The sequence below is a fragment of the Hylobates moloch genome, unplaced genomic scaffold (assembly GCF_009828535.3).
Source record: "Hylobates moloch isolate HMO894 unplaced genomic scaffold, HMol_V3 SCAFFOLD_3, whole genome shotgun sequence".
Taxonomy (NCBI): domain Eukaryota; kingdom Metazoa; phylum Chordata; class Mammalia; order Primates; family Hylobatidae; genus Hylobates; species Hylobates moloch.
In genome coordinates, this window is record NW_026652278.1 from 12,466,922 (window position 1) to 12,482,005 (window position 15,084).

At 43.7% G+C, this 15,084-nt stretch overlaps 1 long non-coding RNA gene across 2 annotated transcripts in view; it reads right to left on the reverse strand.

Moving 5' to 3' along the window:
* LOC131382932 (uncharacterized) overlaps positions 1-12,182 on the reverse strand; it is a 98,045-nt gene extending 85,863 nt beyond the window's left edge. Inside the window, exon 1 of one of the 2 annotated variants that reach the window (XR_009212559.1) lies at positions 12,117-12,182. This is a non-coding gene — a long non-coding RNA (uncharacterized LOC131382932). The remainder of the gene's footprint in view (positions 1-12,116) is intronic. The other variant, XR_009212560.1, reaches the window with a different exon arrangement.
* Positions 12,183-15,084: the final 2,902 nt, after the last annotated feature.

A 15,084-nucleotide genomic window follows, 5' to 3' on the forward strand; every position in this document is an offset into this window, starting at 1 on the left:
ATTTCTTCCAGCCCCTGCAGCCTGGCTGGCGTCAGCCTTGCCCACTAAGCCAGCTCCTCCCAGACAGGCAGACTCAACCATAAATTTTAATTCAAACTATTCCTTTTTATTATTTTCAAATGCTCAAGGCCCTAAACATGATGAGAAAGTTGTTCTTACTCTGTGACCCGCAGAGCGGCAAGGTAGAGAGCTTCTCTGCAAGTTCCCTTTAGGGTACATCATATCTCAGCAGCCGTGAGGTCTGACCCGCATGTCTCCTACACACACACACACACACACACACACACACAAACACACTATTAGACTGGTTATTCTTTACATCTGTGGATACTGCTCTATCCAGGAGTAAGGCCAGTGACTTCGTTCTGCTGAACTCTTTGTGTGGCAGCTCCTTCTCTGGGGCCAAATGGAAAGAAAATCCAGATAATCATGGATAATGTAAGTGCTGACAGGTACGGGTGCGTGACTCCACCTGTACAGGCCTCCTCCTCTATGAAACACATGTAACTTGTTGCAGCATGAATTACTGCTGCTTGGCGGCATGAGCTCACCTACATTCCTGGGTTGTTTTGCTTCTTCATAGTGTGTCTGATGCCCGTGTGCCTGAGACTGACTGAGCCCTTTCTGGCTGGCCTCCCACCTAGAATACAAAAAACTGAAGCTGACGCCTTGCTTAGAACCTGGAGGGAATTTCTGGTTTTGCTCCTGCCCTGTCCTCTGTGGCCTGAGCCTGGGAATGGAAGGGTCCATCCTTCAGGTCACATTGCTCCAGGGAGTGGCCACTTTTGGTCCAGGAATCCTCAGGAAGTCACACATGGCTCTGGAGAGCTGGGGAAATCGATGCAGTGGGTCTGGGTGGGGCCTGAGACTCTGCATTTCTCACAAGCTCCCAGTGATGCTGATGATGTTGCCGCCCCCAGGCCACACTGTGAGGAGCAAGGCCTGGGGTTTCCAACTGGCCCTGGACCTAGATCCAAACCCATCTCTGGCCTTCATGAAAACACTGCTGGTTTTTAGATAGAAAAGCTATAAAGAAAGCCAGGGGTACATTGGAAGGGTGAAACAGCGGTGTGACCCCATCATGGCTGTGACTGATGCATAGCAATGATGTTGCTAAAAAGCAGTCAGTGGATGAGGCCTCTGTTTTCCTTCCTGTCCCTTCCATTTTCTACTCTGCAGCCTAGAAACAAACAAATGTCTCCTAGCTGGGCTTCTTCAGTAGCTCCCATAGACTGGGAGGTGCTCGCCCAATTGCTCAGGGCAGCATGGAGGGTCTCTCCCTTGAATTATAATCCACTTCTCCAGCCTGGGTCCTGCCCAGCATCTCAGTCCCTCCCCACTAAGTCCGCATCATCTTTCAGGCCTGGCCCCAGGGACACCCTTGCCATCATTGGAGACATGGCTCGGTGGTGGCCTGCTCTGTGAGGCCTCCCTAACTTCAGCTAGAGTTAATCCTTCATTCTCCAGGCCTCTCCACACTCAGTGCCTTCCCCTGCTCTGGGGAATTTTGTACTGCCAAAATTATCTCCCTGCCAGCCTCTGAGCACCTCAAAAATAGCACCTGCCAGGCACATGGTAGGCATTCACTCAATGGCTGTTTAAGATACAAATGTGGAAAGCGTCTTGTCCCTCTCGCTTCACCATGTGCACAGAAGCCATGGTTTCCTAACAATATAACCAAAATGCAGCATGGTTCAGAGCCCAGGGAAGCAGACAGGGCACTTCTCAGTAAAGGAGAGCAAGCAGAACAGAGAATTCTTGATCCAGGATAGGAGGAGATAGATGGAGTTCTCATTCTGTCCCTTGAATGCTCCCACTTAATCATCCTTCCCAAAGAAGGAAAGCCAAAATCTGCGGCACCAGCCTCTCTGTGCATGGACCACATGGCTTCCTCGCCAGGTTCTGACCATGAACCTAGCAGGTGAGTGCAGTTTTGAGGGTGGGAGTGCTGAGGATCTCTTTGACAGAGAAGTTTTTTCCTGGAGCCATGTGGCTGGCCCCGGACTGGGGCTGTGGTCCCTGAGGGGCCTTGGTGCTTTTGTGACTGCACAGATTCATGTTCCTTCCATCTCTTTGCAGGTTTCTTTTGGGAGGGGTAGGTCTATGTTAAGAGGTTTACAGGCCTCAGGCACTTGCTTTTGGGGGAACGACTCCCTATTATATGAAACAGATTAAAATATGTCCCTGGCTAACATTAGAACACAGTTTTATGTAATGATTGAAGTAGAGTGACCTCGACTTTCAGAGGTAATACTGTTTTGGAGACATTCACTTTAACATTATTGCAGTTTTGTTTTTTCACTTCCTGTCTCTGAGGAAGGCTTAAACCCTTCTGTAGGGTCTTGGGTTTGATAAACCTAGGCAGACCCCCCTGGCAGCCAGGTGGTGTGAGGGCGGCCCTATTTCCTCCCTTTGTCTTCTTGGACAGATGTTATTGCCCAGCTAATGACCTTTCTTTTTGCCCTCAAGATTCTTCCTTTAAGCTTCCTCCTGTCCAGGAGAGAGAGAGAGAGTTTCCTCTAGGGTAGAGTCACACACTGCAAGCTGGAAACTCATTGACAGCCCAAGCCTTAAGCCACCAGGGAGTCATAAGGACCGAGAAATCAGCTTACGGGTTTGCGCTTTTCCTTGAGAGGAACCCTCAAGGAACAATTGTAGTTTCTTCCTTTTAATGTTGCACAAGCCCAAAGCTCTTTCTAGGGCCGTGGCTGCGCTTAGAGGGAAGCTCCTGCTGCCCAGGGTGACTTCTGCCCAGGAGCCATCCCAGCCCTTACCTCTCCCAATCCCCTCTCTCCCCCAGCTGGTATCAGACAGCGCCCTTTAACTCCAGGTGCCTTCAATGCCCAGTCCCTGCCCTGTCAGACGCCCCTGGAAACACACCTGCAGCCCGCAGCCTCCTGACCTGGGCTGGGCAGAGCAGGTGCAAGTGGCTGCAGCCGCCGCCACTCCACATTCCATGGTGTACCTCACCTCCGGGCCGGTCCAGACAAGCACCAACCCCCAGCCAGCTCCGGATGCACATACAGAGGCAGCGAGAGCCGCTCAGGACTCTCTGTCGCCTCAACTGGGCCTAACTGCAGCCTAGATGTGAGTGTCAGGAGGAACCGAGGAGAGCATATTAACAAGCCAAGAGGCTCCTGCTCTGAATTCTTTGGCAGTCAGGACCGAGCTGAGCGCTGAACAGAGCGTGAGGCGAGCAACGGAGACAGTGCAGGGATGGGAGCTAATTAAGCTGTAAGCCATCCCCAGAGCCCTGGTTCATTTGTAATTATGCTCTCTGATCTCAGAATCGCCTCGGGCTCTCAGAAGAACTGGGCAGAAAAGGGGGAGCAGGTGATTGAAAAGTTGATCGGGGCTTTTAGAATGGATTTTCATGAAACTGACATTTACACCACTCCTAGAGAATTTGGCTGCTTGAAAAGAACCATAAACCATGGCTAATTCTGCCACGTGATCCCAGGAGCTCCAATCAACCGGCCCCAGGGGGTAATGCCTCGTTTTGTGTAGGTCAGGAGACCCCTTATGTGGTGTGATTTTTGGAAGGTCCCCCTGCTCCTGCCCACAGCAATGCCTCCCAGCTGAGCTCATTGATGCTGAAATTGAGTAGCCCATTTTGTCCTCTGATTGTGCTTCGACATCACAAAATCCAGACACTGGGTTTTGCCATGACAGACACATGCCTCCGCAGGCAGGAGTATGATCCAATCTCCAGGATGGGACCTCATTGCTGTATGCCCAACCTGCATTTTTTTAAGTCGACAAATCAAAACGTGACCTAATTTTTCAAACCGATTTTCCAAATGGGTAACCCAACCGCCAGAAAGGATGAGTGACTTAGTCAAGGTCACGTAGGCAGATGTGGCAGACTGGCACCTGCATCCAAGTCCTCTGGCCTCCAATCTAATAGACTCTGCAGTTTTTAAGTAATGGAGTAAAACGAAAAAGCTGGAAAGTCCGAGATTCATCAAATATCACACTAGAGAGACTGGTACTAGGGAAGGTGCCATGTGGAAAGGGTGGGAGCCCAAACTCGGTCCCCATTATCACCTTTGGTCATTTTTTGATTTGTTGACTGTTAGAAAAATACAAGTTGGGGATAGAGCAATGCTCCAAAGGATAAATTACAAGCAGAAACTCTCACGCCGATGGGCTGACATCTGTTAAGCTCATCTTCACGCAGTAATGGACCCTGCTGACAATTGAGTCGTTTCTGGGCAGAGTACCTTCTCTCCCCAAAACCCCGTTCCCCAGACAGTCCCACATAACTGGATAGCGGCAGCTCGTCTATGCTCAGGCTTTGAAGAAAACCAGATAATACAAGGCTCAACCCAGTTTAGGCGGGGGCTATTTCTTTTAAAAACAGAGAAGGAGACAGACAAAATTCCTGCCTGAATCTGTTAGTCCTGTCCCTGTGGCCAAGCCCCAGGAATTCTGCCCTGGCTGGAAAGACTCAGACCTCAGCACTTTTCTGAGCAGTGGGGACTTGGGCCAGAGTCTCCACCTCTGATTCCGGTTCCCAGAATGGCAGCAAGATGTGTCGGGGGGAGCTAGCCTTCCAGGGCCTTCCAAATCTGAGGAATGAGGCTAGGGAATCTTGAGGGTTTTTTTCTATTTTTATTATAAATAGTGAAATATAAATGATTGTTTCATAGAATTTTAATAAAAATTCAAGAGTTAAGGAACTTAGCCCTGTGCCTGGCAGAGAGTAAGAACCTTAAAAATCTTCATTGTGAAACAATACATTTCTAATTATAGAGGCAGTTCTTTCACTGTAAACAAATTTAGAAAACATGGAAAAGTACAAAGAACAAAACTAAATTCTTCTATAATCCCAACTCCCAGACATGGTACCTTAGTAATATATATAATTTCAGAATTTTTTCTACTCAGAAATTGAATATATCTGGATTATAAACTAAATATATCTGTTTTAGACATCATAAATAAAATATATTAATCACAAAAATGGGACTATGATGTGTGTATTGTTTGACTGTATTTTCATTTTACATTTCATAAATTTTTCATATTAATAAATATTCATCAATGCATTTTCATGATTGCATAGTGTTTCATTAAATTATAAATGAACATCCTTGCACACAATCATTCACTCATTTGCCTGCTAATTTTCTCCACATAAGTTTCCAAAATTGAACTCCCAGCATCAAAGATTTTAGGTGCACACAACCCAGCTCCCCTCCCAAACAAGTGTACGAAGTTCCATCCTGAGCTCTTCTCTGACACCAAAAATACATATAATTGATCCTCATTGTTCATAAATTCTATGTTGGCAAATTCTTCTACTTGATAAAATTAATTTGTAACCCCCAAATCGAGACTTGCAGCATGTTCACGGTCATTTACAGACAAGTGCAGAGTGATGAACACATATGTGCACGTTCAGCTCTCACACTATGAACAAGTGTCCTTTCATGCTCTGTTTAGTGCAACATTTTTCTCATTTTTGTGCTTTTTTCTTGATGATTTCACTGTTTAAAAAGGCCCCTAGGCACAGTGCTGAAGTGCCGTCTGGTGTTCCTAAGGGCAAGAAGGGTCTTTCCTGCCTTATAGAGAGAGTTTATGTGTTAGATAAGCTTGTTCATGCATAAGTCATAGTGCCATGGGCACTGAGTTCAATATCAGTGAGTCAACAGTATACATTAAATAAGGGGTCTTTAAACAGAAACACACATAAAACATGGTTATGCAATGATCTGTTGACAAAAATACTATAATCAGAGGCTCACAGGAACCAAACCTTGTGTTTCCCCTGGGAGCAGTGGGTCAGGATGTGCTAATTCGGTGTTCAGAATGCCTGTATTGAACATAACCACCACAGATGATGAGAATACTGTATGTGTCTTAGGTGCATGAATCTTTCAGACTGCAGAGGTCTTGCCCATGGATTACAGACCTCCTCTATTCGTGGACATCCTTTCCCAAAAGCTTTCCAGAAAGTCTCTTTGGCAAATAGAATTCAAATTTTATCTTTTAACTCTTAATGCCTGGTACATAGTAAGCACATAAATACACTGTGTGTTGAATGAGTGGGAAAATAAATGTTAGAGGTTGTTATACACTTTGGATCCCTGTTCAGCATAATGAATTTCTCGGTTTCTTCTTTCATTAGCCCTGCCTTTGGCTGGATTCCTCATAGACATCTCTGAGGCATAAGCATCCAGCTCACATGTCCCCTCCCAGAGAAGCAAACTTCTGATGACTCCCTTGACCTTCACCACCCACTTAATCTAAAGGCCATTGATAGCATTGAGAAAAGCAGTGACGTGGCATGGATAATCACATTTCCCATGTTGAAAAGTAGAAAACAAGGATGTTATCTGATTTATAAATGTATTTATGTGGAAGAAGAAGAAGATTTGCAGAAGAATAACATTTTGTGAAATTATGCAAAGTGAAAGTTATACAAAGTTCAAATTTCAGTGTTCATAAATAATTTTATTGGAACGTGGCCACACCCACTTATTAGCCATCATCTGTGTCTGATTTGGTGATACTACAGTAGGGCTGAGTGGTCCCTGCAGAGACCAGACAGCCCGAAAAAACCTGAAACATTTACTCTCTGGTCCTTTACAGAAAAAGTTTGCTACTCCTTGGTCTGGAGGTATGAGAAGATATTTGGTCACAATATACTTTTAAGTGTACATATGTGTGCATGCACAGTAATGTGTACCTGCACACCAATGTGTACAAAAGTTATTTTGCTTAGAATAGTGATTCTGAAACTGGTCTCAGAGCCCCTTTTGAATCCTGAAGATCGCAGAGAACCCAAAAGAGCTTTTTTAAAATAGGGATTCTGTTTATTGCTATTTGCCATATTTAGAAATTAAAACTACGAACATTTAAAATATTTACTTGAGGTCGAGCACGGTGACTCACGCCTGTAATCCCAGTACTTTGGGAGGCCAAGGCAGGCGGATCACCTGAGGTCAAGAGTTCGAGACCGGCCTCACCAACATGGAGAAACCCCATCTCTACTAAAAATACAAAATTTGCCAGGAGTGGTGGCACATGCCTGTAATCCCAGCTACTTGGGAGGCTGAGGCAGGAGAATCACTTGAACCCAGGAGATGGAGGTTGCAGTGAGCCGAGATGGCGCCATTGCATTCCAGCCTGGGCAACAAGAGCAAAACTCCATCTCAAAAAAAAAAAAAAAAAAATTTACTTGATAGATCGTTGGGTGAGGGTCTAAAAAATAAAATGTTAATTTATTTAAGATAACATAATAAACCTGTTACATGTTAACATAAATAATGCATTTTGGTGGAAGACAACTATATTTTTCAAAACAAAAATATCAGCTGAGAAGAGTGGGATTGATTTATATATTTGCAAATTTCCTTAAAGTCTGGGTTAAGAGAAGACAGGTGGATGTTCACTCTATTGTGACGTTACATACACACAGCCACTGGAGCTGGAACTCTGCCGTGCACTTAATGAGGGAATGAGGGTGAAAAAGACAAATAACATCTTAGTAATAATATGAAAATAGTTTTGACCTAGTAAACCCTCTGAAAGTTTCTTGGAGAACCCTAGAGGTAACAGAGCCATACTTTGAGAACCACTGGTTTAGAAACACAGGATCCAAAACATTCATAGGGCTGGGCACGGTGGCTCAGGCCTGTAATCCCAGCACTTTGGGAGGCTGAGGCGGGTGAATCACCTGAGGTAAGGAGTTCAAGACTAGCCTGGCCAACACAGTGAAACCCTGTCTCTAGTAAAAATGCAAAAATTAGCTCGGCATGGTGGCAGGCACCTGTAATCCCAGCTACTTGGGAGGCTGAGACAGGAGAATCACTTGAACCCGGGAAGTGGAGGTTGCAGTGAGCCGAGATCGTGCCACTGCATTCCAGCCTGGGCGACAAGAGTGAAACTCTGTCTCAAAAAATAAATAAAAATAAAACATTCGTAGGGCGAAGCCTCTAAGAGATAGCTGACTAGGCTGGGGCAAAGATGGCCTCTCCTGCCTCTGCTTCCGGGAAGATAACCAGAGAGTCAGAGATGGAAGAGGTTAGAACACCACGAGCCATTCCCTCGTTTGTTGCGCAAACCTAGGGTGGGGCCAGTGGCTCCCCTGCAGTCTTGGCAACCAAAGGCTTTGGGGACAAGGTTAAGGAGTGGCAGTTTTTCCCAGATCCAAGGCTTTCTCCAAATCTCATTTGTCTTCTATTTCCTCTTCTTCCCTCCACCCTCACCCATAAGATTAGGAAGAGAAGCTACCATTGACATGTCACCTTATATGTCCTTAAGAAGAATCAGAGCTGTTCTCATTGGCATTGCACATGGCCACATCTGTCTGAAACCCTCCCACTTGCTGGAGGAGCATGTCCCCTGGACCAACTGCCCCCCCAGGGCTCCCCTTGCTGCCACAGTGCACCAATGCCCTTGGCATCATTCAGGTGCAGTTATGTTCTCTCCCAGGGAAACCTAAGATTCAGTCTAACTATTCCTATGCCAGCTTTAGCTCTTTTTATGTTTTAATTGTTGTAGCTACTCTGTTAAAGCAGAAGGGCAGTCTGTTTACTCATCCTGAGCATGAAACTCAGCCAAAAAAGTACTCTGAGCACAGTGATGAGGCCTATGACGTGCTCGAAGCATGACTAGCTCCATCCAATATGGCAGACTTCTGATAAGAGTTAATAGTTGATGTTCATTGTCTGCTCACTGAGTACCAGGCACTGTTTCAAGCAGACTACAAATTATATACTCTGATACCTGCTTTCCTGCTTTTTTTTTTAATTAAAGAACCATGGTTTTAAGCTAGGCATGTGGCTTCCCAGTATAGAGACCACATTTACAAGCCTACAAGCCTCTCTCATTTAGGGGCAGCCATGGGACCAAGTTCCAGTCAATGAGATGTACAGAATGAGCCCTTTGCCTTGTATTTCTCTCTTATTCCTTCATGCTAGCTGGAGTGAAGATCTGATGGCTGGAACTCCAGTTGCCATCTTAGATCATTAAGTGGAAGCGACTTGTTGAAGATGGTGGAGCAGCAACAACTTAGAAGGAGTCTGGGTCTCTGACACCATGGACTACACACCATTGCCTAGCTTTGGTCTTTCTTTGGGGGTAAGAGAAATAAATCTTTCTTTTTCTAAGCCACCGTATTATAGACTGAATGATTATGTCTCCCAAAATTCATATGTTAAAACCCTAAACCCCAACATGATGGTATTTGGAGGTGAGCTTTTGGAAGGTCATTAGGTTTGGATAAAGTCATAGAGTGGAGACCCCATCATGGGATTACTGGCCTCATAAGAAGAGGAAGAAAAATTAGAGTACTCTCTTTCCACCATGTGAGAAGTCTGCAAGCCAGGAGGAGGGTCCTTACCAGGAACTAAATCTGCTGGGAACTTGATCTTGTACTTCCCAGCCTCCAGAACTGTGAGAAATAAATATCGGTTGTTTAAACCACCCAGTCTATGATATTTTGTTATAGAAGCCCATGGTGACTCAGATACATTGTTATTTGAGGTATGCTATTACAACAGCCAAACATACTCCTAATGCAGAGTTACTGATTTTAATTGCCATAACAATAATATGACATCAATATTTTTCAAATGAGGAAACTGAGGCACATAGAGATTATATAACTAACTCAAGGTCATACATCTGAAGAGGGGTGCAACCAAGATTCTAACTCAGGCAGAGTTCAAGAATACACTTTTTTTTTTTTTTTAACAGAGTCTCATTCCATCACCCAGGCTGAAGTGCAGTGGCATGATCCTGGCTCACTGCAATCTCTGCCTCCTGGGTTCAAGGAATTCTCATGTCTCAGCCTCCCAAGTAGCTGGGATGACAGGCATAAACCACCAAGCCTAGCTAATTTTTGTATTTTTTAGTAGAGACGGAGTTTCACCATGTTGGCCAGGCTGGTCTCGAACTCCTGACCTCAAGTGATCTGCTCACCTTGGCCTCCCAAAGTGCTGGGATTATAGGCATGAGCCACCGCACCTGGCCAAAATGCACTTTTAACAACTACATTTCCCTGCCTAATATTTTCGTATATAATTGACCTTCCTTTGGGGACTGATTTTCTGGCCTCTGACTTAGTTTATGAAAATCTTCTATTATTTGATATCAGCTTCTAGTATAGAGCCATTGGGTTGCCAGCTACAAAATGCGCAGATTAAAAACTCCCATTTATTATATTCTCAACTCATCTGAACTTTATAAATATGTGGACGCACACACACACACTCACACAAGTGATGTTTACATATTCTCAGAATGCCAAATGTTCACCTAGCTCATCAGATATTGGCTTTTAGACTCTCTACACATGATCATAATCCTGAACTCACAAATATATCCCATACTAACAATCATATCAAATATTTATTGTGTCCAAAGGAAATGTCCTTTATTGGCCATTGAGAGTCTCATTTTAAGTTTTCCTAAAACAAAAGTTAGGTGGAATTTTTCCCACTAGCCAAGCAGCTTCTCACACCTGGACCAGCTGAGTGGTGTGCTTTGTAGATAGGACCACTCAGCTAGCCTCTCATGAGACCCTTGCCAACTCCTGCTCCTGCTCTTTAGTTGTGGACCATGTGTATTAGTCAGGCTAGCTGAGGCTATACTGCAAGAACTACTTACCCGTAAAACTTTAGTGTCTTAATGTAACCCAGTATGGGTTGGCCAGGGGCTGCGGGATATTCAAGGGAGCTAGTGCTCTACATAGCCAGTTAAAGAGCCAGACTAATGGTGATTCCTGAATCTTGTGGCTAAGTTCTTGGGAACATATGACCTCTACGATTACCACGGAAGAAGAGAACCCTTGGATATCCCAACCCAACCTGGAATCATGCATCAACCTGGAAGTTTCTTGGAGAACCCTAGAGGTTCCATGTATCATTTTCTTTCTCAGCTCATTGGCCAGAACTAGTCACACAGCCCCACCTGTCTGCAAGGAGACTGGCGAATATGCTCAGGAAAGGGGATATGGTATTTGTTGAGCAGGAAATGTCTCCACCATCCCATCTAAGCATCAATAAGTCTACAATCATGAGACTTACTAAAAGATTGTTTTAGTTTTGGGGACACTGAGGGGAAATTCTGAGCTTTAATTAATGAGAATGTACAGATGCATAAGGACTTTTATGTGCACCTCTATGCTAGTGGCATAATAGGTTAGGACCTTGGTAAATATTTGATGATTGTGCATAATTGGTCAAGTGGGGTCTAAGAACTAAAAGAGGATGCTTAGTGGCTTGAGCAGAAATAAGCCAGCTAAGATTTATTTGGGTCTGCCTTAAGGCCATGAAGAACCCTGGAGTATCATCCATGGTTCCCACCCCTCCCCTCTATGAGCCCTGTCAACAAGGATGGCAGGAAATAGATTTATGAAGTTTAGAAAGAGATAAACTAAAAAGTGTGTATCAAGAGAAATGTACATTTGTATTCATACCCTGAGTCCCCCAGTTTAAACACACTAGAATTTCTGTAAGTGGTTTTGATGAGAAAGGGTCACCTTCTCTTTTGATAGTTGGCCAAGTCCAACTAATGCCTAAGGACCTAGTTGAACCAGGGGCTGGCTTAGCTGTATCAATCAGTCACTCAGATATTTACTTTGTCTCTATCATGTGCCTGATACAATGCAAAATATTTTGATGGTTACCAAAGAAAAGTACAATGTGGCTACAAGGCAATGAGACAGGTTTCATAGCAAAACATGGCACTTTTGTAATATGTAGTCCAGAACACCTTGTCTTTCACAGTAGTCCCCTTAGAAGGCTGTGCATTTATTTCTAAGATGTAGCTGAGAAGGGCTCCTCCATCCTCTTGGAAATGTCTTCAGGTCCCTGGTCAGGTCTCAGCTGGCTGTTACCATTGTAACATTTCCTATTCCAGATCCATTGTCATCCTGCAGAGTTATCTGCATTGTTTGCTGGAGTCGGCTTTCAATATCTTTTGTCTGTTCTCACAAATCAAATATATGCCCAACAGTGGAAAGGTAGCCACACCCACCAAATAGCTAGAAAAATGTCCAGTAGCCTTGAAAGGCAAATCCCAAAGTATATTTTTAAACTCTCTGGCAGATTATATTTTCCAAAACAACACTTCTCATCCTACATGATTTTTGAGAAACTTACCATTCACTCATTGACAGGTGGAGTGTAATTCCTCTCCCCTTAAAACAGGATGGGCTTCTGACTCACGTGTACCCGATAGAATGCAGTGGAAGTAATGTTGTCAGACTTCAGTAGCCAGATCATAAAGCAATTCAGCTCTGCCGTGGCAACAGAAAACTAACTGGAGCCCTGAGAATCACTCTGACTGTTCTGACTGCCATGTTGTGAGGAAGCCCAAGCTATCCTACATGCAGAAGCCACGTGACAACAAAGAGTGAGAGATTCCCAGTCAACCCCCAGCTGCTCACGCTCCCCCTCTCCCAGCTCCAGCCACACTGTCTGACTATAACCGCATAAGAGACCCAGGACCATTTAATCAAGCCCCTCTCAATTTCCTGTCCCACAGAAACTGGGAGAGACAATAAAATGTTGTTTTAAGCATAGCCATTGGCATGCTGGATTTTTCTCCATGGAAAAAAAAAAAGCCACCCTGATTTGTAGCGTTCGGCTATTTCTGTGGTGTAAAACTCCTACAATGGCCAATCTTAAGCTACTAATGTGATAACAAGAGTTGGGAAGAGATGCACACAATTGGTTCTCACAAGTAGTATGCACGGGCTCCTGCACACCCCTGTATACAGCACTAGAGTAAATCTTTAAAAGGGACAGCTCTGAAGGCCAATTTTCCTTCTGAGCATGTTTTAAAGTTCTTTTTCCAGTTTATGTGACAGAGTCCAGAGCCAGGAAGCATTGGGATTGGTGGAGTCTATCTGCGCCTATCTTTGGCCAAGACACAGAATCATAGTAGACAGGGCACAGAAACATCTACCCAACCCTAAGCCACCCCTAATTTGACAGTATCTTCCACAATACACGAAAAGGTAGGGGAGCAAGACCTGCACCTGCGGAGAGGTAGATACACAGATGGCTGTGGGCAAGAGAGGCCACAGCTCCTTGAGGGTTTTGAAAACTCTCCTTCCCTGACTGGGCTGCTCTGAGGGATTGGATGAGCGCAGAACAAACATTCAAGAAGCTCACAGGGTACCAGACCCACTTCGTGAGAGCGCAGCCGTGTCTCCTGCTAAGCATGTTTTCACCACCGCCTGGGAAAAACATCTGCCCCCACCCGTTGCCAACAGGGTCTGTGTGGGGAGATCAGCCAGAGATGGTCAGGCTATTCTCAATAACTTGTTTTCTATCATCAATTTATATATTTTATTGTGGAAAAAATGAGCACATAAAAAGAGATAATTAAAATTATACACAATTTTCACTAACCCCACTGAAAACGTCTGGATTTTTTCTTTTAGTGTTTTGCTACATTCAATATGTACCTTTTGACATCCAAAGTCTAGCACTTAGCATGACATCATGATCATGCTCCCACATCCTTAAATATTTAAAAAGTTAATGGCTGCATATTATTCTAGCATTTGGATGATAGCAATTCTTGTTACTGGTTATATAGCTTATTTCTCAAAATGTTTAACTAATCCCCAAAGTGGACATCCCTGAAAATAAGTCTTTGTACTTTTATCTGATTGTAGAGCATTTGTAGAAATAGGAAAAATTACAAAAGGATATGGCCACTTTTAAGGCCCCCAATCAATTACATAAAGTTTCTGTCTGTGGAAAGTCACACCTGCAATGTGTAACAGTGCATGTCATATAGGAATTTGATGGGCAAAATGAATTTTTATTTTGTTTTTGATATTTGAATATCTTGTTTATTGAATATTTGTATTTTTATTATTTACTTGTGTTCTTTGTCCAATTTAACTGTATTAGGATAGCACTTTTCTCATTGTTTTGCAATAAAATTTCACATAAAAATAAGATTCTTTCTGATATTTATCCAAAGATCTTTCCAGTGTTACTGATACCTAGAAGTTTTAATGTTTCTGTCATCAAACTCAATAATCTTTTACTTTTTAATCTATTCCTAAGCTTTTATATCAACAAAGTCCTGCTCTCAAGATCTGAAGTTTACCTGTCTTTTATTTTTATGTTATTTTTGCATATAACTGTTAAATGCATGTGGAATTTATTTTGGTATAGGGATTACCTTTAATTTTTTCCATATGATTGGTCTTGACATCATTTATTGACTAATCTCCCTTTCCTCACAGATCTTTACCACATACTAAATTTTTTGTCTATATTACCTCTATTAAGACCTGTGTTTGAGACATTCTGTTATATTGACTCATCTGTTCACAGTTTAATTTGGCTATTGAAGCTTTAAAATACCATCTCCCCACCCTTTTCTCCCCATTGTGATAGAATACTTTTAATATACTTCTTTCTCAAAATATTCTGGGCTGAATTGTGCTACCAAAAATGTCTTAAAAGACACAGTCCAGGCTACTGCAGACCTGGTGTGTATATAACTCTTGTTGACCTGAACAGCCAACATTGTCTCTCTCTAAGAGGTCAAGTTTACAACTTTCTTCCAAAAAACTGATCTTTTGATTTTTCCCGGCTCATAGTGGCCTTTTGCATTGGAATGGAGAAGCAAGAAGGACAGAGTGAAGGAACAGCTTGGACCTTGCTGGGCCACGTTGACAGGAAATTAACATGTGTGGTCACCCTCTTTTTATTAAGAGAATCATGTGCTATTGGCCAGAAAGCAATAACTTGCACTTAGCTCTCTTCACTGCACCCTGGCAGAGGGGCACCCATAAATGACACTGGTAGCTGTCCATTAAGGAACACTCAGCAAAGGGTAAAGTCTGTATTTGCGACCTTATCACCGAATTATCTCAGGTATGCTGCTATCACATGGCGGAATCCCACCACACCACCTGTGACATTCTTCCAGTCTGGACATCCTTCCAGCTCTACGGTAGGGCCACTGGTTACAGGCAGCCCTATCCAAATCTTGCAATGAAATCCTCAAAGTGTCTGCCTTTGTTTCCTGAAACCAGCATTTGTCAGAACTCTTCAACAGCACTGAATTTAGAATCTTTTTGTTTTCCTGAGCCTTCTT